Source organism: Cervus canadensis, chromosome 18 (genome assembly GCF_019320065.1).
Source record: "Cervus canadensis isolate Bull #8, Minnesota chromosome 18, ASM1932006v1, whole genome shotgun sequence".
Lineage (NCBI taxonomy): Eukaryota > Metazoa > Chordata > Mammalia > Artiodactyla > Cervidae > Cervus > Cervus canadensis.
In genome coordinates, this window is record NC_057403.1 from 57738989 (window position 1) to 57766806 (window position 27818).

General features: G+C 44.7%; 1 long non-coding RNA gene across 1 annotated transcript in view; it reads left to right on the forward strand.

The window, feature by feature from the left end:
- The first annotated feature begins 219 nt into the window (after positions 1-219).
- LOC122421520 overlaps positions 220-27818 on the forward strand; it is a 144351-nt gene continuing 116752 nt past the window's right edge. The window contains exon 1 of the long non-coding RNA XR_006263510.1: positions 220-551. This is a non-coding gene — a long non-coding RNA (uncharacterized LOC122421520). The remainder of the gene's footprint in view (positions 552-27818) is intronic.

The following is a 27818-nucleotide window of genomic DNA, read 5'->3' on the forward strand; positions in this document are numbered from 1 at the left end:
GTTTTGTTCCGTATCTGTCTCACCCAATAGGCTACAAGCCATTACACAAATGGTGTCCTATTTGTCTTTCTCTCACCAGGACCCAGCACTGAGCCAGGCACACAAAGGCTGTGTTTCTGTAGGGAGGTCGGTGAGTGTGTGCTCGCTGGTGTGAGGTGGGGCGAAGGGCCAGGCAGGGTGTGCGGAGGGGAATGACAAGAGGCAGAGAGGAAGGTTTAACTGGAGTGTAACCGCCCCACGTGGGCTCACATTCCCGGAAGATGTCTCAGATCTTTACAGGAGCCACGAGAAAGGGCAAAGTTGGAGCGAGCAGCTGAGCAGAACATTGAGTTAAGTGCGGGCGCTGATCCCTGAAAGGCCCGGCTCAGCGAGGGAGAGCAGGGGACCCGGGGTGCAGGACACGGGTCCCAGTAGCAAAACCTTCCAGCCCCGTGGCAGCGCCTTACGGTTCGCCCGGTCATTAAGATTCAGCGGGAGGAGCGGAGACTCTGTCTCGAAGAAGCCAGCTGAGACTACACTGTTCAGGCTCAGATCTGGACGGGAGAGGACTCGTGAGTTACGTCTCAAAACCTGTGGGAGAAAGTGGTGTGAAGCGGCTTTTGTTATGAGAAGTGTATTTTATTACCGTAGTCGGGAAGGCTGTTTGCAGACGGGAAAGCTTTCCCCGGGATCCTCCCCACAGGTGGAGAAGGTTTTCTGTATTTGCAGCCTGTCTCCTTGCCTATAAATCATTCTGATTCTCTCCCCCTGTGCACATGTCACGGGCCTCTCTATTTGAAGACTTTATCGGCATTTATCTTGTAGCTTTTAATGAATCATTTGTTGATGGCATGTGATCCAGGGTATTTTACATGACTGGAACACCACCCTAACCCCACTCAACTACATTTCTTTGACATGTCTGAGTAACTTCTGTTCTGGCTCCCTCTCTCTGAAATGGGAGCTGGAAAATGGGTGAAGCTATCTCAGAGTGCTTGTTTGGGAAGAAAGAGGGATTTCACTTGATCTAATTATCTGCAGTCATTGTTTTAATCAGAGGGTGCACGTTAAAGTAGAAACCTTTGTTAGAATAGTGCATACCACTGAAAAGGAGGTTTTCCTTTCAGTGGGGGGGTGCACTTTAATCTCTCACCCTCCTGAGTTTTTCCCATTTTTCCTAGGTTCTAATCCAGCGGCGGGCAAATTACTGCCCTCTGACCGAGTGTGATTCACCTCCTGGTTTGTCAATAAAGCTTTATTGGCACAGGACCACACCTGTTTGTTTTGATGTCTTCTAGGCTGCTTTTCCGGAGAAGGCAATGGCACCCCACTCTGGTACTCTTGCCTGGAAAATCCCATGGACGGAGGAGCCTGGTAGGCTGCAGTCCATGGGGTCGCAAAGAGTTGGACACGACTGGGCAACTTCACTTTCACTTTTCACTTTCATGCATTGGAGAAGGAAATGGCAACCCACTCCAGTGTTCTTGCCTGGAGAATCCCAGATACGGGGGAGCCTCGTGGGCTGCCACCTGTGGGGTCGCACAGAGTCGGACACGACTGAAGTGACTTAGCAGCAGTAGCAGGCTGCTTTTCCGGAAAAGCCAATGGCAACCCACTCCAGTTACTCTTGCCTGGAAAATCCCATGGATGGAGGAGCCTGGTAGGCTGCAGTCCTTGGGGTCAAGAAGAGTCGGACACGACTGAGCGACTTCACTTTCACTTTTCACTTTCATGCATTGGAGAAGGAAATGGCAACCCACTCCAGTGTTCTTGCCTGGAGAATCCCAGGGATGGTGGAGTCTGATGGGCTGCTGTCTATGGGGTCGCACAGAATCGGACACGACTGAAGCGACTTAGTAGCAGGCTGCTTTTCATGCTACAACAGCAGAGATGAGTAGTTGTGGCAGGTACCCTCTGGCCCACAAAACCTGAAACATTTACTCTCTGACTTTTTACAGGAAGAGTTTGCTGGCCTCTGTTTTAATTATTTCAGGGATGTCAGTGGGTGGTGGTGCCAGATCTCTGCCTTGGGGGTTCTCTAACGTTGCTACAGTTCTGAAGACAGATCTGCCAGGGAATACAGCACATATGCCCCTGTGAGTGTGTGTGTGTGTGTTTGAGATGCACAAGTGTGTGCTTGGGTGGAGGGACTGTCCTACAGCCTGTGCCCCAGGCCTGGGGACAGCCGGGGTCTGAGAGGCTGACTTCTGTGTTCTTTTTCTTGTTACGTGTGTATATTTTTAATCTTTCTGCAGCTACCGTATGCTAGTTATACAACAACAACAACGAGAAAGCTCTTCCTTTTTGTGTTGCCTAACTTTCCCTTTGGGTTTGATGGTGAATTTACGTCCCTGTAAGGAAATCGAGCAGAGGAAGTGCCCCTTGTGATCAGGGACTCAAGGAGGCCTACGTGATACATGAGCACACAGTTGCAGCTCACCTGACACATGGAGAAGGAGCAACTGAAGTTATCATTTCAGCATTAAGACAGTAAAGTGTGTGTATTCGTGTGTATATATATATATAGCACACGTCATTATTTTTCTCTCTTCCTCTTCTGTGAACCCTTTCTTTTCTCTTTATCATCATCATCATTATTTTGTTCAGAGTAATGTGTGTGGAAAGGTTTGAGCAAACCAAACAATATCTTTTTAGATAGATTCCTTCATTTACTAATGGATTCCATAGTTTTGAGCACCTTCTTTATGCCAGCTGTTGTGCTGTGAGGGACCTTTATCACTGACCACATTCTGAATTCCCCCCTCCCCCCTCATACCTGCAGGGTCCTACAGATGAATTCTCTTCCCTTAGGTTCTGTTACCTTGTCTCTTTTCCTCCCCTTGGGGCTGCCATCCCCTTCTTCTCCAGAAGCATTTCTAGTTGTCATTCAAAACCAAATTTTAAGATTTTCACCTCTTCCTGGAATCTCCCCGAAAGCCCTCTAGACTTTGGTAGCTGCCTCCCCCCATGATGAGCTCTCCCCCTGGAACAGGACTGTCTGCAGAATCATGATTCTCTGAGGAAGGGACAGTGTCTGGTTCTGTGCCTGGAGAGGGAGGAAGAGGAGCACAGATCACACTGGCCCTGTGTAAGCATCTTCACGCACGCTGTCTCAACAGAAGGAGCCCATGCTGAGGTCCTTCTCACTGTGTGAAAGACGGGGAGCGTCCCAGAGATGTGAAACCGTTTGGTTCAGAGCTGTCAATGGCGGGCCAAGGCTGGAGCCAGCTCTGAGTTCCTTTAGGTTTCGAAGTTCAGGGTTTTCCTATCGTGTTGTCTTCTGTCTGGTCACAGAGAGCGGGAGGGAACAAGGGAGGCTGGAGGGGCTAGTGAAGGGGAGGACACAGGCCCTGAAGACATGGCAGTGCAGTGGGGTTGTGGGCAGCGTTCAGCCGCCCACAGGGCATGAGGCGGAGGTGCAGAGATGGGCACCTTGGACGGGGGAGTAATGCAAATGCAGACAATTGCTTATATTGTTTTTTTTGTTTAATTGAAAACGGAAAAGCAGTTTTCTTCTTCTTTTTTAATCTGGAAACTTACTGAAGAAGAAAACAGCCTTGGTGCCCTCCGACTCTGAGTGCTGAGTTTCCGGTCAGGGCCACTGCCCCCTCGTGTCAGCAGCAGGGACACCAGCAGACCCACGTCTTGCCCTGCACCCCGAGGTCTGATGTAGATCTGCTCTCCCACTTTCCTGCCATTTGCCAGTTGAAAACACACTTAGTACCGACAGGTATTTGGCAGGGCCTGTCTTCACCAGGTTCAAGTCATCACACTGGAAATGGAAGAGTCAACCTTCCTGTTGAAAGAGTTGGACTCAGCTTCTTTTGGAAAGAGCCCTAGCCTTGTCCTCCGCCCACCTCTCCCGCAGGACTTGGGCCTCTGCACTGATATAGTCCTCCCTTTATTACCCCCGGGCACTCTTGAGGCCCTGTGTGGGATTCTGGAATGAAGTCCTCATTGGAAGCAGCGGCTTCCTCCCCTCGCCTCCCATCCAGGAACTTGCGGAATGTGATTTTCCGTTTGCAAATCTGCGCCTTTGGACAGAGTGGTTCTCTTTACTGGCGACTGTATTTGGTCTGGTCTCCATTCAACTTTTTTAAGAAAGCCCATTGCGGCTGTTATTTTGGCCGCGTGGCTGGGCAAACGGAGCCGAGAGCTGAGCCAGTCATCTGGAAGAAGCAGGCTCCCAAGATTTCAGCTCCATGTGTCTAGAAAACTAAGCCAGTGATGAAATGTTCAAGGTGGCTCTTTGTGTCCCTTGTTTAGCCATGCTCTCATGTTACGGGAGGGGACCCTAAGGCCTGAAAGAGGGCAGGCACTTGGCCAGCTCTCACAGGACACTGCTGGCAGATGCTGTGTTGGAATCCCTGCCTCTGTCTCCAGATCCATCCCCACCTCATCCCCTCTGCATGTGTCCCTGCGTCACTGCAGCAAATACTTTCCTCTCAGGTCTAAACCCAGTGGGTGGAACTGTAGGGTACAAATATTCTGATATTTTGTCCTTTTCTGGCTAATTTTTGTGATAGAGATTTGCATGGAATGCAAGAAACCAGGCCGATTCTTGATGTTCACAAGATGCTGGGTGAGGGGCATAGGCTTTGGAGCCTGAGCCCATTTGGGTGAGACCATCAGCCCAGCCATGGGGGACTGCGGGGCTGGGGCGGGGCCAAACTGCTTTCCTTTCCTGACGTCTGGTTTCCTCCTTGCTGTGTTGTGATGGCACCTTCCTCATCAGTCGTCAGGCATGAATGAGAGATCGTGGGAGATGCTGGCATCACCGTCAGCTCACTGCACATTGGCACCTTCCTTCCTCTTCCCTCTCTTCCTTAGGGGCATCATGTCACCTAATTATGTTCACTTCTGAGATCCCTAACCCCTTGGGGGTGTAGTAAGGCAGGAAAAGAAGGGGAAGGGAATATTTGTTGAGCAACTACTTTGTGCCAGGCCATATTTCTAGAGCCATCTTGTAATTAACTCTGGGGTGTTCTTCACAGGAGAAGTAAAATCTTTCTCCGAAAGCTCTTAGGTTTAGCCACTCATGTTCACACGTTTAGTCCACAACAGTGTTAAAACAGGCCTTGAAATTAGTCCACATCTTGTATCCCAACTTCAACCACATCCAAGACAGTGAAGATACAAGAGTGGCTTCATCTCATCCCTCCGCCTGAGAGGGGACACATTTCATATTCCCCACTTGCTTTACTTTCCATGAGAGAGATGATTACCCATTTCATGGATAGGGAAGGTGAGGCTCAGAGTGCTTATACAACTTGCTCAAGGTCACGCAGTGAATGGAGTTGGGTTTTGAACATAGGCGTTTCTAATTTCTAAGCCTGCATTTCTCTTTTGACCCAATCTTAGCTTTGGAGTTTCCACAGACCTGTGTGTGAATGTCACAAGGTAATTTTGAATAAACAGATCATATTGGAAAATCAAGTCTAGAGAGAAGGCCTGTGTTCTTTAGATCTTTGTATTAACCAGCTCAGGCTGCCATAACAAAATACCTTAGATTGGGTGACTAAAATGACACATTTTTTCACAGTTCTTCAGGCTGAAAAGTCCAAGGTCAAGGTTCTGGCTGGGTTTGGTTTCTGGTAAGAGCTCTCTTCCTGGCTTGCAGACTCTCGCTGTGTGCTCATATGGAGGAGAGAGGGTTCAGGCATCTCCTTCTCTTTTCCAAACGGCACCAGTTCCATGGAATTAGGGCCCAATCCTTATGACCCCATTTAACCTTAGTCACCTCTTAAAGGCCCCATCTGCTATATAGTTACAGGATGATTTAGAGCTTCACATATGAATTTTGGAGACATAAATATGCAGTCCATAACAATCTTTGTGTTGGGGATTCACAGAGTTGGACATGAGTTTAAATGATGGATTCTAATCACAGTCTTCTCATGAGTAATAAGGCCCAGCTACAAAAGGGGAGCATGTTAGAGAGTTGAAGAAAGTATTTAGAAAAAGCCAGTCTTATCTGAAGGACTCTCTCCTGACTTTGTGGGACAGTAGGGAGCCCCAGACCACATATCTCGCCCTATTCATTTCTAACTGTTTCTGTCTTCTTGGCTTGGTTTTCCCAACTTGTAACAAAAGTAGTTAACACCGTGTTGTTGCTGTCTAGTCACCAAGTTGTCTACTCTTTTGGACCCAGGGACTGTAGCCCACCAGGCTCTTCTGTCCATGGGATTTCCCAGGCAAGAATACTGGGGTGAGCTGCCATTCCTTTTCCTAGGGGATCTTCCAGACCCAGGCATTAAATCCACATCTCTTGCATTGCCAGGCAGATTCTCTACCACTGAGCCACCTGGGAAGCCCTAGCACCGTGTGAGATTATGCCTGTGTGTGAATGTTAACTCTTACTATTCTCCTGTCTTGCTATGGTAGTTATTAGTGTAATTAACAAACCATTTCTGGATGCCCCTGCCCCGTTCCTAGCATTTCTAGGACCCCTGAGTTGCATGCAGTTGTATAACTTGCTCCAGTCAATGAAATGGGATCACTTCAGGTGAAAGCTTTAAGACCCAGTGCCTGATTCAGCCACTTCAGTCTCACCTCTGCCACTCTAACCAGCAGAGCTCTGGTTAAGGGCTGCTTCGTTAGACTGGGTCCTAGGGGGACAACAGTGTAGAACAGCGCTCCCAGCTGATCAGCCATGGGTGAGAAGCATGGGCAAGAAATAAACCATATTGTTTTAAGCCCCCAGATTCTGGGGAAATTCATATTGTGGCATAACTTAGCTTTATACTGACTGTTTCCTGCTTTGGACCCAACACTCCACACTGTCTACACCATGAGCTCTTGATTCATTCAGCCCTTGGGGGTTCTGGGCTACCATCCCAGTTTGCAAAAGGGGACACCAAGACTCATAGTGATGAAAGCATATTGTAACTGGAGACACAACTAGGAAGTCAGTTTGGTTTTGAACCCAGATTTTTCCAACTTGGAAGCTCATGAGATTGCCACTCTATGGGTATACTCGTCTCATTTCTTCTCAGGAGTCTGCTGGCATTTTGACCTCTGAGTCAGGGTCTGAGCTGTCAACTAATCAAAGACTATCAGCCATCAGGTTCAGGGGTTGGCAAACTATGGCTCCTGGGTCATATCTGTCCTGTTATTTGCATTTATAAATAAAGTTTTATTGGAACTTGACTATGTGCAGCTTTCTCACTGCAGCAGTGCAGTTGAATAGTAGTAACAGAGACCAACTGTTTGGCCCACAAAGCCCAAAGTATTTGCTGACTCTTCAGAAAAGGTTTCCTGACCTTTGATCTAGGCAGACTGTTTCATTTGAAAAGTTAGGAAACTGAGACCAGAGCAGTGGAATATGCATTAAAATGGAAAATTATTTTCACGCAAAGCATAACGAACCATTAGGCATAAGAAAATAATCTTCGGGGTCTATGTGCATAACTGTTCTAAAATTATATAATTCCAACATACCATTCCATTCTCTCTGCATTAAAAACTGGCTATGTTTTTGCTTTTCTTTAAAGAAAACTAATAAACTGACTTTTGATAACCCTAACCAAACAGAGATTAAATGAGAGAAAAAAGTCCATTTTTGAATTGGTTTGAAATTAAATGTTATGTTCGTGCTTACAATATGTCATCGAGGGCATTGTCCCTGTTTTGGTTCATGCGACCTTATATCATGAGCATTTCCCACATCATCAACATTTTACATGAATGCAATTACTGATGGTTGCACAGTGTTCTGCTCTATAGAAATGCTATAATTTATATAATCACTATAATGTTTTTGTTTTTTTAGAAAGTTTTCCATTATACTGCGTCTTTTTGCTTAAATCTCTGCCCACATTCCTGATTTTTTCTTGGCACAGATTCCTAGAAGTAGAATTCCTGGCCCAAGCATATGAATGTTTTAATGGTTTTGATTCATTCTATAAATTTCTTTTCTGAAAGAATTTTCCAGTTTATATTGTACCTTGAGCTTGAGGTTGTTTGTCTTACTACACTCCTTGAATCATTGTATATTGTTATTTTTATGTCTTTCCAATAATGATATGTAAATATAGTATTTTATTTTCATTTCTATCAGCATGTTTTGATCACCATTCAAGGTGGATTGTTTTCATATGATACTAGCTATTTATGTTTTATGTTCTGAAAATACTCAGTTCTCATTATTTGCCTTTTTATTAAGAACTCGAAATACGTTTAGAACTTTCCTTGATCTATTTATTCAATCAGTTTTATTGATGAGTTCTACTATTTTCACTTTTAGTGGTTTTCTTACTTGGTTGGAAATGGCCCTTCCTGACCATAACCCTGATTGCTAACCCTCTCTGTTCCTTCATTCCCCTCCGATTGTGATATTTGTCACCCTCACAATCTGCATTTCCTCATCTCAGCCCTATTCTCCTGGGTTACCAACCTCCTTTGCCAACTGCAAAGAGTATACAAATGTCAGTGTTGTGTTTGGTCAACCACGACCCCACGTATAGTCCCTTCAGCGTCACTTTTGACAGCCTTATTGCCTTGGCCTTCCATTGCTTCCATCTTCCAAATTCTCAATAAATCCATCTCATGTTTAATAAGTGGAAGAACTTCTAGAGAGAGTCTCAAAAGTGGAATCATTCAGTGAATTTACTTGACACATACGCATTGTGCACCTACTGTGTTTCAGGCACTGTTGTAAATGTTTGGAATATGTCCATAAACAAAGACCACTATGCTCAGAGAGCTTTCAGTCTATGGCACAGACACACAGTGGTCAGTAAATTAAATGCGTCAACTAGTCACCAGTGTTGCGGAAAAGGAAACAGTGGACAAGAAAAAAGATCAGAGGCTGGAGGGTGGTTGTGATTTTAAAGGACTGATCAGGTTAGCCTTCAATAAAAAGGTGAGATTTGAGTGAAGACTTAAACCAGGGAGGGGAATAGATGTGCAGTAGAAGAGCAATCCAAGCAAGCCAAAGCCCCCAGGTGGCCCTAAGGAGAGAGCATACCTGGTACGTTCAAAGAACAGCGAGGAGGGCGGTGGCTGGAGAGAGGAAAGACATGGAAAGACAGTAGGAGATGACCCTAACCCTGACCCCAGCCCCAAGCAGACAGGTTAAGCCAGGGAGGTCAGGAAAGAGTGCTGATCATGTCAGGCCATTCCGAGGAGCGTGGATGTTACTCTGAGATGGGGGGCCCGGACACAGCCACAGCACTGAACAGAGGGGTGGCTTGTCTCACAGTTTGGAAGGCCTCTTCGGTTGCTACAGCAGGAAGCCTCTCCAGAGGGGCACAGGCAGCAGTCGGGCACGGCGCCGCACTGCTGCAGAGAGGCTGGCAGCTCGGTTCTGGGTGGCAGCAGTGGAGGTGGGCGGGGCGCTGTGCTTACTCGCTCCGTCATGTCCGGCTCTTTGCGACCCTGTGGACTGTAGCCCGTCAGGCTGTGGAGGTGGGGAGGGGTGATCAAATCCTAGACTGACTTTGACGTTACGGCCAGCTGGATTGATTGCTGGACTAGATTTGAGGTCCTGGGGAAGAGGAGAGAGAAAAAAAGGATAACTCCAAGGCTTTGGCATTGAGCAGTTGGTAGGATCGGCTGCCATTATCTGAGAGCAGAGAGTTAGGGGAGGAATAGGTTTTGGAGTTGAAGACTGGGGATTACTTTTCGGCACGTGGCATATGAGATGCCTAATTAGAATTCCAGGTGGAGATGCTGAACAGGTGACAGAAGAGCAGGTTGCAAGAGCGGGGTCTGAGCTAGAAATAAGAAGTTTGGAGTTGCTAGGATGTAGATGGTGTTTAAAGCCGTCAGCGTGCATGATATCCCAAGGGAGTTATTGCAGCTACAGGATGACCAGCTCCTCTACAAATTACTGTGCTCTGGTACCAGCTGGACTCTGAGTGGAGTGCAGATTGCTCATTCTTCTTCTTTCCCCTCAACTTACTAGCTCTGTGCTTTTCAATCTGAGTGATGACTCCTGCCAGGAGGTACATGAAAGGTTATATGGTATCACATGCTCTGTATCTTTCTTGACTTTATGATTCAAAAACTCAGAAAAATGTTTATCTTATAATTATGTTTTATTGAGTAGCATACAAGTGATTTTTTTTTTAAAAAGGGAAACCACCATCTTTAACAAAAACAGAAAAAACTCATGCTTTTTCTGTTTCCTCTCATCTCTCTAATTTGATCAAAGCTAGAGGTATGTGTTCCCCAGGTTAGGTATACTATGGTAGAAAATGAGGGAAGTAACCTCATGAATTCCCTGTCATAGAAGAAAGTCCCGAGTTAACACCTTCATTCATTTTTTAATTGGGTTATAGTTTCTTTACAATGTTGTAGTTTTTGCTGTACAATGAAGTGAATCAGCTATATGTATACATATATCCCCTCCCGCTTGGACCTTCATCTCGCTTGGCTTTAGAACTTTTGACAGTTTCTCAAGTCAGATCTTTCTCCCTTTGTGAAGGTTTCTAAAGCATGCAATATAGAATCTGAATGAATATTTCAAGAAAAGGATAAATGTAGTTTGGGCCATGGCAGCATTTTTATAATAAATATGTGGCCTCCTATGGTAATGATTTTGTATTCAACCCTCCTAAGATGTGTGATTTTTGGATCCATTTGTTAAAAATATAATTTTAGATCTTTACATTTCATATAACTTGATTTATCTTCACGGTTTTCACAGTACTTGCACATGGATTAAAATTTTAGTTTCTCACACAGGATACACAGGAGCAAAGCAGTGGGGAATCCGAGGGGCCCAGGAAACAATGGATCCAACTTAGAAGAGTGATGAAGGGAAGTCCTGGGTATATTAAGCTATGTTCCTACTATCCCATTCATTTAGACTGAAACAGAAGAGTGTCAGTCTTCAGAAAAGAGATATTTTGGGGAGGAAGTCTTTGATGCTTTCTTGAGACACTAGAAATACTTAAGGATTTGATAAAGATGAATAGTTGGAGAATAGAAAGGCAACTTAAAATGCCACAAAAAACAAAAAGCTGTCCAAACAGAGCAGTGTTATCGCTGCCCTTTACTTAGCTTGATTAATCTCCTCCAAGGGGAAACCTGGACTGTTTTTAACCAAAGGGTAAGACCCTTTTAAAAATTCTTGGGACTTCCCTGGTGGCTCAGATGGTAAGAATCTGCCTACAGTGCTGGAGACCTGGGTTCAATCCCTGGGTCGGAAAGATCTAGAGAATAGAATGGCAACCCATTCCCATATTGTTGCCTGGAGACTCCCATGAACAAAGGAGCCTGGTGGCCTACATACACTTAAGGGTTCTTAAGCTAGTGGTTCTCAATCCGGGGCAGTGTTGCCCCAAAGAGACATTTGGCAGTAAGTGGGGAGTGCTGTGGCTTGCAGTGGAGACCAGGTATGCTGTTAAACACCTTACAAAACACAGGATAGTCCCCGCCTCGACCTGAACAAGGAATTATCCAGCCCAGAATATCAGCGGTGCTGAGGTTGGGAAGCCCTGCCCTAAATAAAGAGCAAATGCAGAGAAAGGCAACAAATACAATTTGATTAGTATGTTTTTACTCCAAAAGACAATTGAAATTTTTGAGTGACTATTTACTTTCTGTCATGATTTAGCAGTATTTTGATATAAAGGTAAAAACTATCCATTTATAATAATCTGGATAAAGCAACTACCCACTGATATCCTGTCAAGGTTCAGGTATTTATAAAGCATATTGGTCAATATAATGTTTATCCTCTGTGTGGGGTAGGTTGTGAATACATACTGGCTGTTGGGGTCTGCACATGTGTGTGTGGGGGTATGTACATGTATGTATGCACTTGCTGGTTTTGATGGGAAGTATAAATTGGGTTTTGGAGAAAGATGCCCCCAACTACCTCCAACTGTAAGCCTTGACTTCTTCCTATTAGGATTTCCCTTGCAACTTGGCCTCTTTTAAACTCCTATCTTGTGCATTCTGTCTTCTAATCTAATACCTCTGCGTACATATCTAAACATGATCAGTGACAGTTTTCGCTGCGGGGTGAGGTTTTCTCTGACAAGGCCAGTGAGCGCTGATTTGAGCCCAGCCATTGTGAGTGACTTCAGCTGTCTCTTCAAGTGACATCCAGCTACTTGAGAAAGGAGTGATGATGAAAGTTCTTTGGGCAGAAAACTTTCGCTGACAAGAAGGTGACAGGTCCTTGCACAGCTGGTCTCTGATATGCCTCGGAAGGGGCCCATGGAGTGACTAATCTGAGCTGTGCAGTAGCTGGGAGGAAGTGTGGGGCCCATGCCCTCCTAGGGCTCGTAGAGATCTGTAAGACGCAGTGGCAGTGGGTGCGGACTGGAGGGACCCCTTGTTGCAGGGGCAGCAGGCCGGGGAGCCCTGTCTGTTCAGAACACAAGAAGACTGAAAATTTTCATGGTGAGTGGATGTCTGTGGTCTTTGCCTGCCCAGAATCTGTTCTTCCTCCTCCTAGTAACAGCACCTCGTTTTCCCTTTAGCAAGTCACCTCATCTCTACTTTCATTTGGTTTGAGCCAACCCTGGCTTCCTGGCTCCAGGGACTAGCGACCAACAGACCCAATCACAGTGGTTGGTTCAGGGAAGGCTCAGTGACTCAGGACGATCCCAAGAGACTCAGTTCTGTGCCTTTGCCACAGCTGTTGAGGAGGAGGTGTTCTTCCTCCCCGAGGTTACCAGGGATGGAAGCTTGGAACTTCTAGGAATCACGATGTGGAGCAAGTCACCTAGAGAATGAACCAACTCAGAGAATAGAAAAGCTGAGAAATGGAGAGAAAGAGACGTTCCAGAATCAGTGAAATTATTTGACCCCCTCATTCATCTGTGTCTGAAGGGCCCTGTATTCTAGGCTTTTCCATTGTGCGAACAATGCGTTCTTGTTTTCCCCTTAGTGCACTTACATTTGTTTCTCAACAGAAAGATTCCTGATTGCTACAAACAGCTACCACTTTTGAGTGCCTGCTCTGTCCCAGGTGGTGTATGTCCAGGAGGTTGTTTATCCTCACAGTGATCTGTAGGGTTGGCACTGCCGATGTCCTCATTCTAGAGATGAGATGAGCACAAACTTGGTGGTAGGAATGTGGGGTCTCACAGTTCTGGAGGCCAGAAGTCTAAAATCAAGGTGTTGGCAAGGCCACACTCTCTCAAGTTCCCAGGGGAGAGTCCTCTGTCTCTTCCAGCTTCTGGTGACATCAGGTGCTGCTTGGCCCTGGAGACACATCACTCCAGTCTCTGCCTCTTCTTCACATGGCTTTCTTCCTGTGTGTCTGTGTGTCTTGAATCTTCTTCCGCTTCTCTTATGAAGACAACTGGTGCTGGGTTTAGGGCCCATCCTAAGTCCAAGACAATCCCGTCCTTAATTTAATCATAGCTGTAACAACTTTTTTTCCTAAATAAGGTCACATTCATAGGTGCCAGGGGTTAGTACTTGGACATGTTTTGGGGATTACTAGTCAATCTACCATGACAGGTGTTTAGAGTCTGAATAAAGATAGGTTAGTGGGGACGGAGATGAGAAAATCTACATTTGAACAATATTTAGAAGATAATTGAGATTAATGCATAGAATGATACAATGTCCAAGATTTTCTTCACAAAAATCCAAAAGTGGAAGGAAGAGAGTGGGTTATAAATTAAATAAAATTTCTCCAAGTCAGTAAATCACTGAAGTTGGGTGGGTATATGGAGGCTATTATACTACCCTCTTTACTTTTGTATATATTTGAAAGTTTCCAAAATAAAAACATTTCAAAAGAAGATAATCAAGAATATTCTGTTTATTTATGTTAATGACATATTAATTAAATTTCAGTTTTGGTTAAGTCCTCACTATGTACCTGGCATTTGCTGAGTCCCTTGTTGATGGGTCATGGAGTAGTTACAGATGTGTTTGTTTTTCCAGTGATATGACACTCTTGTATCACCTGACAAATAGGCCTAAAGATTTACTTTATGTGGAGACATGCACACGTGTGAAAAGATTTTTGTCTTAGGATAAATAAAGCTTTCATCACAGGTGATCGGGAGATTCATGTTATCTTGTCCAAACCCAAGAGTCAAAACCTTCGACTAGCCAGCATCCTGCTGCAAGGAAGCAGCTTGTGTTACTTAATCATCCTAGTGTCGCTTATCAGTAGGAATGAGCGACAGTGATCCCGACTCTGTAAACTGACTGTCCCAAGGAAAGGTGAGCCTATTTAACCACCAGAAACACCACAATATGTTAATTTTCTTGTCTCCATAGCAGACGTTAGTTATCAGAGAGGAGTAAGGGGAGAACGCAATGAACTATTAAATGCAAACTAGACATCTGGGTGAATGTGGTTCTGTAGTTTAATCCACGTGCTTTTTTCAGATCCTTTCTCATTTCTTTGCAAAGCATGGTATAAAAATGATGTCAGAAGAATGAATGGTTCGCTGAGTTGTTTAAAAGCCTGCAAACACCATTTACAAGGTGTGTTGTTGACAGTTAAAAATGACGTATCTATTATTCATTGTGTCCCCCCTGACAGAGAAGATGCTGCTTGGATTTGGCGGCTATAAATGAACAAGGACGGAAGTAATGGAATTTGTGATGTGCCCTGTGCTCAGTCGCTTCTGGGGACTGTATTGGAAGCTCAGTGTTGGAGTTTTCCTCGGAGGGACAGCCAGCTTGGGGATATCTGAGTCTGATAGAAGCACCGCTTGATGAAGTTTTCTTGTACCTCCAACTGTTTATTTCAGTTTCTGTGCTATAATCGTCACTGTTTGGCCTGCCACCTTCAGGCTGCAGGGTTTAGGAGTGCACACTTTGTGCTCAGCTGGTAAAGAAAGACTCCACCTGCAATGTGGGAGACCTGGGTTCAACCCCTGGGCTGGAAGGGCCCCCCTGGAGAAGGGAAAGGCTACCCACTCTAGTATTCTGGCCTGGAGAATCCCATGAACTGTACAGTCCATGGGGTTGCAAAGAGTCGGACACGGCTGGGCGACTTTCACTTTGACCCTGCACTCCAGGAGCCAGGGAAGGATGGGGAGCCTGGCGTGTTGCAGTCCATGGGGTCGCCAAGAGTTGGACACGACGTAACGACTGAATGGCAACAGCCCTGCACTGAAGTCCCAGCTCTGTCAGTGGCTAATCGGGAAGCCTGAATCTATCAGCTCAGCCTGTCTAAGGAGCAGTTCCCCGTTTTTTAAAGTGACCATGTTTCATAAAGCTGTTGAGAGGATCCAGTGCTGTACTGCCTGAGATGCGCTGAGCACAGTGTTTGCCTCTGTGAATTGCTCAGTGAGTGTTAGATGTTACAGAGGGAAGAAAATCAAATCCAGGTGCTTAAGTGTGCTTTCCAGGCCCGCGGCAGCATCACCACTAGGGAGCTTGTGAGAAATGCAGACTCGTGGGCCCCACCCTGGACCTGCTGAATGAACGTCTGCACTCTGCTCGGACCCCCAGTAGGTTCACGAGCGCATTAAAGACACGAAGCTCTGGACACACTCCTGTTACAGGCCATGGTGATGGAGGCTTTCCCCATTGCCCTGAGGCTGGAAACAAGGTGCTGAGGGGCCCCTTTGTCAGAGAGCTGGACACGCCGTGGACGCCGGCCCCACCCCAGCTCGCTAAGGGTCTGCGCAGCTGACTCTCCCACTGTCTGGCGGTCAGTGGGGGGTTATCAGTCAGGAGTGTTTGGCTGAGAGTACAGCGCACTTAAAAATTTTCAGTTTGCTTCCCCAAAAGCCAAGGAAGGTGTTACCTTCAGGCACCTCACTCTCCAAGGCCGGGGATACTTTCAAGAGGCAGAAGGAGGCGTGTCATACCCACGGGGTGGTGGCAGGGTTCAGGCCAGCCTGGTGGGGTCATCTGACCAGCATGGAGCGCGGGGAGAGGTTGGCAGGTGCCTGCTGCATCTGGAAGTGTGTCTGGACAGAGGGAGGTTTCTGAGGGCAGGAAGGGCCTGAGAAGAGAGCTGAGGACACTGTCATCCCAGGCCCTTGTGACCATCATGGCGCCCAGGAGGGGATTGGTGCTTCCTCAGCTCCACGTGAAAGGGCATGGGTTAGAGGGGGAGCAGGCCCTCTGGTGCTGCAGCATTAGGGCGGCTGAGCAGGAACCAATGCTTCCTATCCGTGGTAGGGTCCTTGAAGACGGGTGGGGGCCAGGATGATGTTTTCCCCTGCCCGCAGCACCGTGGCTCCTCTCTGAGGAGACAGCCGTGTCGACAAGGTGCTTGGCAGTGGGCAGGACCCTCAGCCAATGTCAGAATGGCTGTACTCCTTCCCCACCGTCAGACAAAAGCAACTATTTCCCTCTCGTCCTCAGTTCTGGGGAGGGGTTACCTCAGAACCAGCCTTGGGGTTTCCATCCCTCAAGTGCTGGGAAGGGAGGGGCGAAAAGGAAAGCCTCCAAGTTCCCGGGGCCCAAGCCCAGCTGGGCATGAGGAAGGAGAGGAGTTTCAAAGCAGGTATGAGTTTGCAGTTTCCAGGGTTGGGCTTTGCATAGCTTTTAATAAGTGAAAGTGACCATGGCATTTTGGAATCTACTCAAAATTTAACCAAGCAGATAGAAAATCACACTACAGTCTGAAGCAGTGACTGGAGAAAAGACTGTAACATTTCTGAATTACATTTCTGTATGTTGTTCCACTCTGAGCTCCAAACATAGGTTCCTTAGTCTTTTGGGTGTTTAACATCCACAGTTTGGCCATCTGTCAGCAACCCTTGCTTTCATGATTTCCAGTAATTTTCAGTTTCGCTCGAGGCTGGATTTGAAGCCCTTGATTGCCACTGAAACCAGGGAGTGGGCATGGCCCACTCAGCAGCCTGCCCTCCTTAACCCTCCTTGGTCAGAGTCTGCTTGTTTTCATGTATGCACTTTGCTGTGTTGTTTGCTTGGAAATGGTACTGAATCGCTTCAGTCATGTCCGACACTTTGCGACCCCATGGACCGTAGCCCTCTGTCCATGGGGTTCTCCACGCAAGAATTCTGGAGTGGGTTGCCAATTCCTTCTCCAGGAGATCTTCCTGACCCAGGCATCAAACCCACGTCTCTTAAGTCTCCTGCATTGGCAAGCAGATTTTTTACCACTAGCGCCACCTGGGAAGCTCTTGCTTGTAAATACTGACACTGAAGAGAAGACCACTGCTCATTGAGGTAACAGTGGGTTATTGGGGACATCCAAGAAAGACGTATTTCAGAGTTAGAAAGCAGAAATTGGGGAGAACATGGAGAGAGGGATGTCCGCGCGGGTGATAGCTTTAGTTGACGCTGAGGACATTTTGGTTGGAAATTGTGAGTCGAGATGAAGGGACGGGTTGAACAGTTTGTGCCTCTTCTTCTCAAGGCTGAGTGCACCTTCCACGCACCAGACTCTGCGGTAAAATTTAGTCACTGCTTCAGAGAGCTGAAAGATTGTGGCGATGGCTGTATCCCAGGATACGGGCTCAAAACAATGGAAGGAAACATTTGGGCTTTGGAAATTCACTGGAGCAGTAGGCTGCCTTACAAAGGCATGGAATTCCTGTCACGTGAATCATGAAGCTTCGGTGTTTTTAGAGCTGTCAGGACCTGTGTTGTGATCTACATCTCCTTATCCAGGGTTCCTGATGCTATACCTGTATGTGATAAGCCCAGGACACTGTCAATAGCGTTGAGATAGAAGGGTGAGCCCTGCTAGAGGGTTAAAGTCAATGCGTAATGGACCAGAAGAGAAACCTGTAAAGTCATTGTTATCTTAATCACGATAAAATAATAGCTAAAATTTTTGATTACTTGCTCTATGCCAGGCACTTTGCTGATCCACTTACCTGTTCATCCACCCACCCATCCCTTCATGCATCTATCCATCTACTCCTCATTTTCTTAAATCCCCTGTGAGGTTGGCATCACCATGTGGGTTTTATAGATATGGTGTGATTCCCAAGTCCACAGGTTTGATCTGTAACCTGACTGAGAATATTCAATGTCCAAAGATAAAATATGTTTCTAGGACTGGAGCTAGTCAGTCCTGAGAGCATGGAAAAGGAGAGACGCAGAAGCAGAGTCTTGGAGGGCAAGGCCTACCCAGTCTCAGATTTATTCAGAGGAAGAGGATTTTTGCCCAAGTGTCCTCCAACTTCATGATATCTTGGTCACGCTGACCCTTTCACAGGGGAGGTCATCTACTTCAGGAACTCCTCTTTGCTGTCACTTCTGTGGATGTCAATTTGGGATAGGAAATAGGTTTTATTTGTATCTTAACTGAAACTTTGTTAGGAAAATATAATCTGTAATGTGTGCCTAAGAGAGATCATGAATACATGTGTGCTTGTGTAATCATGTATATCATGTATATATCATGTATATCATGTGTGAGATAGTTGGTTACACCTGGCATAGATCTACGAATATATAATTTGTGTATGTTATGTTTTGTGTCTTCCTCTCATCTGTATTTTGTATACACACATACGCACTCATCGTTTGAGATCACCTGAGGCCCTGGAGGGGGTGGAGGGCCAAGGCCTTCTCTCTGTGCTGGGGGCCGATATCAGTCGTGCCCCTGCTTTGCACCAGTTCCGTCTGGTATGTGGTAGAGCCAGCATTTGGATCCAACTCTGGCCACTTTCAAATTTAGGGCTCCTCCAGGTGGGAGCGGGAGGTGCTGTATTTCCTCCTCTTTCTTTGGGATACCCGGCAGTCGAGCAGTCTTGTCTGTAGCTGAGCTTCAAGTAGACATTTGCTCTCTTTAACTCTGGTACAACCAAGAAAAGCAGCTGGGAGCAGTGGCTTGGGGGCCGGGAGCCCCGCCCGGGCCTGGGCCCTTTCTCACGCGCAGTACTGAAGAGCAGCCGCCTCGGCCGCGCCTCACGGCTCTGGGCCGGGTGTGGAGTGACGCGGGCCAAGGCGGCTGCAGGCCTGGGGTGTGAACAGACCTGCAGAGATCAGTCTCGGCTGTGGGGGTGCGATTCCACCTCACTCCCTGCTCCTCGGAGCCTTTGCTCCGGAGGGCAGTCTGAGTCCACCTCACTGAGCTGGGTTTCCGGGGGACCAGCTGGAGATGCGGCTGAGCCGGGCTGGACCTCAGGTTAGGAGCGTGGGTCTCATGTCCTGACTTTGGCCAAGGGCAAAGTTTCAGAGGTAAGAAGAGATTCTTTTATGAAATGCTATCAAGTATATGTTCCTGTTTCTAGCCCCCCGCCCCCCATTCTGTCTTGGTTTTTGTTATTCTGAAAGGCAGTGTCTTCTTTTTCAAAACATACAACCATGTCTTCATTACAATGATTAATTTTGTTCTCCAGCAGCAGATTCACATGCTTGTGTAGTTTGTTCTTTCCTTGCAAAGCCCTCCTCCTTAGCACGCACCCACAGTGGTGAGCAGCGGTTCCCCAGGGGTTGGACACTGCCCCCACCCCCAGGGGGTGACGGTGGGGCTGAGGCTGCCTCTGAGTTCAGCCTGCATGTGTTTAAAGTCGCACTGCTTAGAAGAGTGGCGCATTCATTTTGCCAGTCCAGGAATGCTTCTCACTTTGGGTGGGAATTCTCGTTCCCTTCGTGCACAAGGGCTTCATCCATCACTGCGCTTCCTTGTCCAACTTCATTAACCTGAGCTTGTGTTCATCTTGTGGCAGCTTAATAACCTTTATTTGTGGAATCCCTCAAAGAAAGCCTTGGTTATAAATCCCACGTCACAGAAATGAAGGCATAAATGCCAATCTGTGTCACTGCATAATATTTATTATTTTAATTAAAGAAAATGGATAGTGACATTTATTAGGTCACAAGTTACTTGTTAATGGCAACAAATGACAAAAAAATTACTGATTTTATGAGCAAATCTTGGAACGTTCCTCAATGATTATTCTGTTACACTCTCAACGTGAGTGGTGCTAACAATGCATTGGGCACATTTTTGGAAGCTCATGCTGATTTTTGGTGAGACACACTTCCTGTAGGGGAAAGTATGAGCTTAACTGAGAAGCGAAGTCATAACTGACTGGTGACCTCAGTTTCCCGCCCCCTAACCCCCAGGTCTTTTTAGCGTATACTTTGACTTCCTGAGATAATTGTGTGTGTGTGTGTGTGTGCGTGTGTGTGTAGGTTACTTCCAAAGAGAATAGACGTAGTTGTGAGAAACAAGGATGTTTATCACAGTGTCATTCTGTGTTGTTTATCACAGAATATATAGGGCCCCCTTACTAAAGCACCCATGCAGACCGGGAGATATGTGAAAAAGAGTGATATGCAATAAAATAGTCCAAAGGCTGGGGACTTACAGGGTGTTTAAACATGTATTACTTCATTTAATGCTCACCCTCCTGCCATGAGAAACATACTTGCCTATCTCCATCTGTTTATCTATTCACTCAGTCAACATACCTCATTGGGATTAGTTACTTTAGGGCAGAGTTTATGGACGAGAAAACAAACACAGTTGTTCAGTAACTTGCACGTGCTGCCACAGCCTGGACCTGACAAAGCTGGCATGTGAACCCTTCATTTGTGTGGCTGAAAAACCTGTGATTTTATTAATATCCTGTGTCCTCTCACCACAGGGATTTTGACCATGACGGTGGAGCAGCTGAAGCTGGGTGGCTCTGAGGAGCTCACTGCGGCTGAAGTTAACTTTAGGTCAGGGTATCTATGAAGTTACGTTTCGCAGGGTTTATTCTCCTTTGATTATTGTATGACCTGTTTCCTGAGTGAACAGGCTAAGGAACAGTGCTGGAAGTTTGAGAGACTGATCTCTTTGACAAAGATTGTTAGCTTGTTTACGGTCATAATCGGTTGTGGTCTTTGTTTTGATGTGTATTTTGTTTTCATCCTGCTGATGGCTAAACATTAAAATAGAGAGATTGTGTTGTTTTCACTTCAGTATGCTGGTAGATTTTTATCCCTTGAGTCCAATGGCAACAAGAATAATTTTGTTCTAAAGACAGAGGGTCCACATTTACAAGGTGGGCTTAAAGATGCAGCCACATGAGGAAAGAGAGAGAAATGGGTGTTTATTGACTACATACTTTGTGTTAGCCATTATCCTAAACACTTACCACACGTTCTAGCATTTAATCTTTTAAGATACATTCTATTATTTTCCCACTTTATAAACGAGAGAACTGAGGCTGAGAATCTCCCCACAGTACAACCCAAGTGCAGTGGTTGACGTGTAGTCCCATGAAGCCTCTGATCCTAGGGTACTCACTGCCTGACCTTTGTGAAAAGTTTTGAGGAATAACTTACGTACATCAACGTGTATCTTAACTGTGTGGTTCAACAAGTTGTGACAGGTGCATACACCCATATAGCTGACACCTCAGTCAAAATATAAGACATTTATTAATGTCGCTGCAGAAAGTTCCCTCATGCCCCCTTCTAGCCAACCTCACCACCTACAGGCATCCGCTTTCTGGATTTCTTCACCATAGATTCTTATTTCCTTTTTCTAGGACTTCATATGCATGGAATTGTATGGTGCACTATTTCATTTTTGGCTTCTTTCATTCAGCATGTTTTTTTTAAAGACTCATCCATGTTGTATGTATTAATAATCCATTCTTATTTTATTGCTGATAGTATTACATTACATGGTATGCTACTGTTTATTTATTAATTTTCCTATTAATGGATATTTGAATTCTTTCCAGTTTCGGGAGATTATGAGTAAAGTTGCTATGAACATTTTTTTAGACAACATATTAAAAAGCAGAGACATTACTTTGCAAACAAAGGTCCATCTAGTCAAGGCTATGGTTTTTCCAGTGGTTCTGTATGGATGTGAGAGTTGGACTGTAAAGAAGGCTGAGTGCTGAAGAATTGATGCTTTTGAACTGCGGTGTTGGAGAAGACTCTTGAGAGTCCCTTAGACTGCAAGGAGATCCAACCAGTCCATCTTAAAGGAGATCAGTCCTGGGTGTTCATTGGAAGGACTGATGTTGAAGCTGAAACTCCAATACTTTGGCCACCTGATGCGAAGAACTGACTCATTTGAAAAGACCCTCATGCTGGGAAAGATTGAGGGCAGGAGGAGAAGGGGATGACAGAGGATGAGATGGTTGGATGGCATCACCGACTCGATGGACATGGGTTTGGGTGGACTCCGGGAGTTGGTGATGGACAGGGAGGCCTGGTGTGCTGCGGTTCATGGGGTCGCAAAGAGTCGGACATGACTGAGCGACTGAACTGAACGGAACCGAACTGTGCAAGTGTGTGTTTTCATTTCTCTTGGGTGAAGAGCTAGGGTTGGGATCACTTGGTCATAGGGTAAGGAGATGTTTAATGTTATAAAAAACTGTCAAACTGTTTACCAAAGTGACTGTACCATTTTACGCTCTCACCAGAAGTAAGTGAGCATTCTGGTTGCTCCGTATTTGCCAAATTTTGCATGTCAGGTTTTAAAATTTGAATCATTCTAGTGGTTTGTTGATGCCTCATTTTTTTTGCTTAATTTGTATTGCCATGGTAATTAGTGAGGTTGGGCACATTTCCTGTGGACTTGTAGGGCATTTGAATATCTTCTTTGTAGGAGGTCCTACTCAAATCTTTTTGCTAGTTTTCAATTTTTAAAAAATTTGATTGATCATGTAAATATTATTGATTTGTAAGAGTTCTTCACAATTTGAGTGAAAAGTGATATCTTAATAATGATGATTTTTCGAGCCCATGGACAGAATATATCTCCCCACTTGTTAGGAACTTCGTTAGTTTCTCTTAGCAACCGTTCTGTAGTTTTCAGGGTCTGAATCTTGCATACATGTTAAATTTGTTGTTGTTGTTTAGTTGCTAAATCATGTCCGACTCTTTTGCGACTCCATGGACTGTAGCCCACCAGGCTCCTCTGTCCATGGGATTTCCCAGGAGAGAATGCTGGAGTGGGTTGCCATTTCCTTTTCTAGGGGATCTTCCCAACCCAGCAGTTGAACCAACGTTTCCTGCATTGGTGAGTGGGTTCTTTACCACTGAGCCATCAGCGAAGTCCCATGTTAAATTTACTCTTGTATATTTTGGTGCTATTATAAATGGTATAATTTAAAATTTTTATTTTGTAATTGTTCATTACTGGTATGCCAGAATAGATTTTTGTGTATTTACATTGTGTCCTGTGATCTTGCTAGTTCACTTATTAATTCTAGAACTTATTTTACAGATTCCTTAAGATTTTCTATTATACATAATTATGTCATCTGACAATAAAGATATTCTTACTTCTTTTAAATCCGTATACCTTTTATTTCTTATTTCTGCCTTATTGCTCTGGCTAGGACTTTCTGTTAAATATTAAGTAAAAGTAGTGAAAGCAGAAATCCTTGTCTTATTTCTCATCTTAGGGGAAAATTTCATTTTCTCTTAAGAATGATTTTAATTGCAGCTTTTAAAAAATTAATGCTTTTTATTAGATTAAGAGATATCTCTTTGTTCCTAGTTTACTGAGCTTTTTTTAAAAATTATGCATGGGAATTGAATTTTGAACTTTGTCAGAAGTTTTTCTGAATCCATTGAGATGACTGATTATAGCATATTTTTCTCTCTAGTGTTGATGTGATCAGTTACATTGATTTATTTTCTAATATTGGACCAATCTTGCATATTATTGATAAAGAGTATTTGGTTGTGATATATTATCTTTTAATAAATTGCTGAATATGATTGCAAGTATTCTGTCAAGAATTTTTACGTCTACTTCAGTGACATACATTGAATTGGTCTGAAATTTCCTTCCTTCCTTTATTCCTTCCCTCCCTCCCTTCTTTTTTCCTTCCTTCCTTTTTTCCTTTTTGTATCTGGGTTATATTACCTTCATAAAATGAGTTGGCAAGTATCCCCTCCTCCTCTATTTCCTGAGTTTGTGTAAGATTGATAATATTTATTCCTTAAACAGATGATAGAATTTATCACCTAGACCACCTAGGCCTAGGCCTGGAATATTCTTTGTGGAAAATTCCACAAAGAAACTTTTAAATTATGAATGCATTTTTAAACAGATATAGCACTATTAAAGTTTTCCATTACTTCTTGTGAAATTCTGGTGATTTATGTCTTTCAAGGAATCTGTCTACTTCATCCATGATAAATTCATTGTGATACATTTTTCATAACAGTCTGTTATTATCATTTTAATGTCTGTAATGATATAGTCTCTTTCATTATTGATATTGATAATTTATGTTTTTCCTTTTTCTTGTCAGATTTGCTAATAATGCTCAACTTTACAGCTATTTTTAAAGAGCATACTTTTGGTAGGTTTTGTTGATTTTTCACTATAGCTTGATTTTTTTATTTCATTGATTTCTCCTCTTTATTATCTTCTCTTTTATTATATATCTTTTATATATCTTCTCTTTTTAGTTACTTGATTTAAACTTGTTCCTGTTTTTCCAGCTTCTTCCTAGTGTTAGATCATTGATTTACACCATATGGTTTTCTAATATAAATTTTTGAAGCTGTAAATTTCCCTCTAAGCACTACCCACATTTTGTGCCTTACTCACATTTTGATACCTTTTATTTTCCATTGTTGTTCAGGTAAAACTATTTTCTTATTTCTCTAGTATTTTTTTTCTTTGAACCATGGACTGTTTAGAATCATGTTGTATATTTTAAAAAAATATTTGGAGTATTTTATAGATTTTTTTTCTTACCAATTTCTTTTGTAATCCTATTGTTTCACATTGACTTCTATCTGTGTTTTTCTCATAATATCTAAATTCTCTTAGTCCTTTAAGTCCTTACAAAAGGTTGATGTAGTAAATAATGCTGCAGTAAATACCTTTATGTTTGTATGTGACTATTTTTGTCTTCACTGTTTGCTTGAGACATATTATCAGAAGTGAAATTATGGACTTACAGGGTATGCAATTTTTAAAATGGTCTTTTCTTTTTAAAATTTTTGCCAAGTTGTCTTTCGTGTAGAATTTCTATTTTCTTGGAGTTTTCCTGCAGAGATTCCTGTCTGCATGGAATACAAAGCCCCAATGCCTCCTGAAGTTGTATAGTATGGCTGCTTTGAGGAACAATCCAAGTTTTAAAAACCTAGATTCCACAAGAGGTAAACAGCCTCTCCCATTTCCTGTCTCCAAAATACACTTTTATTTTCAAACTTTGTTGTTGCTCAGTCACTAAGTCTTGCCCGACTCCTTGTGACCCCATGGACTGTAACCTACCAGGCTCCCCTGTCCATGGGACTCTCCAGGTAAGAACACTGGAGTGGGTTGCCATTCCCTTCTCAAACTTTAGGGCTGTGGGAATAATTGCTACTCAAAAATTCTGGCCACATACTATCATCTATCCCACTTTTTTTTTTTTTAAATGAAGAATTTCAGTCTGTAAGAAACTTCACATTTCCATAGAAGGGCCCTAAATATCACTTTCTTGGCAGACCTGACTTCTTGGTATCTTCCTAGGGTTTTTGAGCAATCAGGAGGCTCACAAGAAACTCACAGATTGTATAACATTTCCTTTGTTTATGAACATCTTGCTTAGAAAGCTAAATCTACCCAGGGTCCTGAAATCAGGCTATAGTGTTTATTTACTATCAACTTCGTCACAGCTTAGTGGAATCCCCAGACCTCTGAGAACCCATATCCTCCCCCAAGTTCCAATTGTCTCTAATGGAGTCGTTACATTTATAGTAAACATATCATCTCACTCCTATTCTAGGGTGCATAATTAGTCTATGGTGCAGATATACCTAGTGCTAGGATTTATAATGATGACAAAGAAGTCGCTAAGATGTATGCCTGTTTTACAGGGGCTTATTCAGCTTGTGGGTGTGAATAAGAGTTCATTAACCCTAAGAACTGCACGTTGTAATAGCCTCTGTATTCAAGCACACTCAGCGTTTGAGTCCGTGTGACTCACTTGCACTGATGGGTCTTGTTGAGTCTCACTGCTGTTTCTGCCAGATGCAGCTGAACCTGCTGCCACTAAGGCCAGTCCAGGTTTAAAAAGAGAATTAGACTTTCCCTCTCAGTGGGTGGAGTAGTAAATACTGCCATGTTTAATTGTCCGCAAAATGAAAACAAAACAAAACAAAACAAAATAACTGTTCTGTCAGTCTGGGATTAGTCAGGAAAACAGAACCACCACATATATTATGGGAAAAAGAAGTTTACTGTTTGAACCTGTCTTTCACGAGTGTGGGAGAAGTCCAGGTATGATGGTTTGGAAGCCAGAAGATCAGAGACGCAGTCCCTGGTGACTGAGGCTTGACACTCAGTCACATGGAGGAGTCCTTCTCCTGGGGAAAGGCGGGGAGCCAGGCACATAGGAGCATCCTGCACCCGGGAGCTCACAGAGAGGTCTGTGGGGCTGCCACACCTGGCTGTCACAGGGTCCCCCGGCAATGGTTCCTGCCTCACTGCCACCTTCCCGATTCCACATGAGTTCCTGTCGTGGGAAAACCCTCACCTGCACCCATATGAGAAAGGAGTTCCCAGATGCTCTTCCTCTGAACGCTTGGCACTGCCCAGGAGTTCTGTGAGGACTGCTATGTGTCCCATGTCAACACTGACCGGTACTCTCTGGAGACCTTGCACTATGCTGTGACGGGAAACTATAAAATCAGAGAAACTGTAGGAAGAAAAATAAGACATAATGACCTGTCTAGTCCTCAGCCCAGAGACACGCAGGCTCTAGGACAGACAGAATCTGCATGTGATCTGGCCTGCTGGCAAGATGCTTCTGTGCTGAATATTATCCCTCTGTGGAGCCCGAGAGTGGGTTAGTCATGTGGCTTTCCATTCTAGGTGGAGAGATTCAGTTGCTTTAACATATGTCCTTTTAAAACGCAAATACCCTCGAAACCATGACATGGTCTCTGACTTTAGTGTAAACTCATCTCACATTGCTTGCTGACATAAAAGTCCTCCTGTATCAGAGTTAGTCTTAGCCAGGGTGTGATAGATCTACAGAAAGACTCACTGAGCATCCTGTCAAGGGTTTATAATATATGTATTGGGGCTTCTGACCAGAAGAAGCATCAGATCACTGGGGGCATCAGACTTGGGGCCCATGGGCAGTGAAAGGGTGGTGCACAGGCGCCACCTGGGACCTTGTGGCGATGGGGAAAAAGCTCTCGGGAGAGAAGGAGGGAACAAGATGCACATGTCACTGATGAATGCATTGTTAAAAATTTGCCCCAGATTATTCATTCATATTCAGAGAAAGCCTAAACACAGAAGAATGAAGGTCACACTCTTAGGTCCATCTGATGTCTTGAACTGAGCTGAGGTGGCAGCTGCATTGTTACATGGCGTGAGTTTTGGGGATCCATTGGCAGATAGTGGAATTGGGTAGAGCGATATCCGATGGGGAGACTATAGCTATGCTAAGCTGTTTCAGTCATGTCCACCTCCTAGCCACCCTGTGGACTGTAGCCGGCCAGGCTCCTCTGTCTGTGGGATTCCTCAGGCAAGAACACTGGAGTGGATCGCCATGCTCTCTTCCAGAGGATCTTCCTGACCCGGGGATGGGATCCATGTCTTTTATGTCTCCTGCATTGGCAGCTGGGTTCTTTACCAGCAGCACACCTGGGAAGCCCCGACTCAGGCGCTACCTGACTGGCAAAGCCATCTACGATCACCCCATCCCTGGTCAACACAACCCCACTGGAAGGGGAGCTAGAGTGCCAGACACATTTTCTATCTCCTCTTCTCTATAGATGACCCAAATGCTGTGAGTTTGTCTCACACAGCAGAAGCCAAATAGCTATGACATCTAAGCAGCCTGTAGCAGCCTGTTTTGTGACGGACAGCTACCAGGGAAATTTTTCCCTCTCCCTGAGGATATCACCAGACAGCTAGACTCACTTATCTTTTCTCTCCATCACTTTGATCAAAGCCTCTCATTGTTCGTTGATTTAGCATTTTAAGTCTTACCTTGTATAGTCGAGTTCCCTTTTATTTACTTGCACCTGTCTAAACAAGTAATGGCAGAGTTCCT